Raw genomic sequence first — 2,500 nt, forward strand, 5'->3', positions numbered from 1 at the left:
GCGTGTGGGTGTGCTGGTGTGGGTTGTGTGTGTAGGCGGGTTGGGGTTTCGGTGGGGATGTACGGGTGTGTGGGTATGGGTTGGGTGGACTGGAGTGTGGACTGGGTGGGTGGGGATGGGTTGGCTGGGTGGTCGGTGGTTGTTGGGATATGTGGGTGTGAGGCGTGTGGATGGAGATGTGCGTGGGTGGGTGTAGTAGTGGTGTGTGGGAGGAGGTTGAGGTGTGCGGCATTGGATGGGTGGGCGAGTGGGTGGATATGGTAACTGAGGAGAGAGTGCGGGGGGTGGGGGCTGGTAGGTGATTGGAGGTGTATGGTTGATGTGTGTGTGTGTGTGTGTGTGTGTGTGTGTGTGTGTGTGTGTGTGTGTGTGTGTGACCCCCGTAAGCCTGAAGGGTCCTTGAGGGTCTGGGTTTGAATCCCGGCCTTGCCCTTTCTCCCACATTGTCTGGAAACCGAGGTCCCGTGTACGTGTGCAGTACGAACTTGGCGTACTGAGAAAGAACCCATGGCAACATAAGTGTTGGCCTCTGGCAAAATTCTGCAGAAGTCCACCCTGACAGGAACACAAATATCTGTCTGTCTCTCTCTCCGTTACCTGTATCAGCAAATTAATCAATTTTGTATATGTACAATGTTAAAGTTGTGTTTCTCCGTTTTCTTTATGTCCGATATATGTTTCTCACTTCGGTCATGTCTCTGTATGTGCATAAGTATATATATATACATGGAGAGAGTGTGTGCATGTGTATGGATATGAATGTGTGAATGCGTTCGTTTTATTACTTTTTACGATATTAATGATGATGACGGTGATCATTCTTCGTTGTAGTAGCAGTAGATGTAGCAGTGTTCACAAAATTATTATTGTCGTGTCCTTATCGTTAATGTTCTTATTGTTATTGTTGTCACAAGGACAGATTGGAAGACTGGGCGATGCCTAAAATCTTTATCCTTGAGTAATAAAGTTTTTGAATCTCTCTCTCTCTCTCTCTCTCTCTCTCTCTCTCTCTCTCTCTCTCTCTCTCTCTATATATATATATATATATATATATATATTTATATATTTTGTTTTGTTTTTTGCTGTATATGTATACGCATACTGAAGGCCCGACTGAGCGTGTAGGGTTATGCTGCTGGTCATGCGTCTGCCTGGCAGATGTAGCGTAGCGCATATGGATTTGTCCAAACGTAGGGACGTCTTCTTGAGAAATCGGAACCGAAACTGTGTAATCTAGCGCCTTTAAAAGACTATCACACGCCTGTACCATCCTGACCATGGCCACATTCAACCCTTTCGGAAATGTAAGCCAGCCTACACTCTTGAAAGCAGGTGTGCGCCAGTGCATTCATTTAATTGTAATATGAGTCAACAGGATGAAGTAATCGTGAGATATATATATACGGAGAGAGAGAGAGAGAGAGGACGAAGGTAAACGTCTGCCTAAAGTTTCCTCGGGATGATAACATTTGGCCGACATTTCGTGTGTGCTACATAATTCTTCTTGCAAGCAGACGTGCGCGAGCACGTAGACACGCAAACAGACAGACAGACAGACTCACACACACACACACACACACACACACACACACACACACACACACACACACACACACACACACACACACACACACACACACACACACACACACACACTCAGAAACCACATGCACACACACCCAAACACGGTGGAACAGAGAAAGTGAGAGAGGGGGAGGGAGACCACTATGGCACTGTATGAAATGAGGATTAAATTTGTTCCACAGTAAGAGAGAAACAAGGACATTCACACGGACATTGTTTTAGTGTGTGTGTGTGTGTGTGTGTGTGTGTGTGTGTGTGTGTTCGTGTGCGTGCATGTATGTGTGTGCGCGTGTGGGTGTGGTGTTTGTGTGTTTCTTTTCTCTCCTTTTCCATGTAGGGAGTGGAGGAAACTGTTGTTCGGGGCTATCTGGGATAAAATAGCTGATAGTGTCTTGCTCAAGATACATCCCCTTTCTCTTGGTGTAAGGACAGTCGGTGTTGGAATGATCACAAAAGGTCAAATAAGCCTCAAGGCTGCAGTACAAAGATCCTGTGCAATCCTGCCTCCTAAGTTTAAGAGTCACAGTTCTTAACGAAGACAAAGCTGCATATGAAACCCCATAGCAGCGGAGAAACCCTTGATCATGAAGCTCTCGGTTTGCTGTTGGACCGACTGTAAGCTTATGACAATCTTTGATATCAGCTGACCATTGACGTGGCAGCAATGTCATATATCCAAACCATTTCTTTGCATGTTTGTGTGGACGCTCAGGTTTTAGGACATTAAAAAATGTGAGAAATGGATACAGATAGAATGTGTGTGGGTGTGTGGGGAGGAGGTGTGTGTGTGGGGGGGGGGGGGGGAGGGGGCGAGGGGGGATGGGAGGCAGGGGGAGGGGGCGGGTGGGTTCTAACGCAAGTCGACCAAGAGAGAGAGAGAGAGAGAGAGAGAGAGAGAGAGAGAGAGACGCTTGGA

At 47.0% G+C, this 2,500-nt stretch overlaps 1 protein-coding gene across 1 annotated transcript in view; it reads left to right on the forward strand.

Annotated features, from left to right (window-relative positions):
* The window catches only part of LOC143292952 (high affinity choline transporter 1-like), a 58,349-nt gene that overhangs the window by 39,713 nt on the left and 16,136 nt on the right, over nt 1-2,500 (forward strand). The gene's annotated exons all lie outside the window — the stretch shown is intronic.

This window comes from Babylonia areolata, chromosome 18, assembly GCF_041734735.1.
Source record: "Babylonia areolata isolate BAREFJ2019XMU chromosome 18, ASM4173473v1, whole genome shotgun sequence".
NCBI classification, from domain to species: Eukaryota; Metazoa; Mollusca; class Gastropoda; order Neogastropoda; family Buccinidae; genus Babylonia; species Babylonia areolata.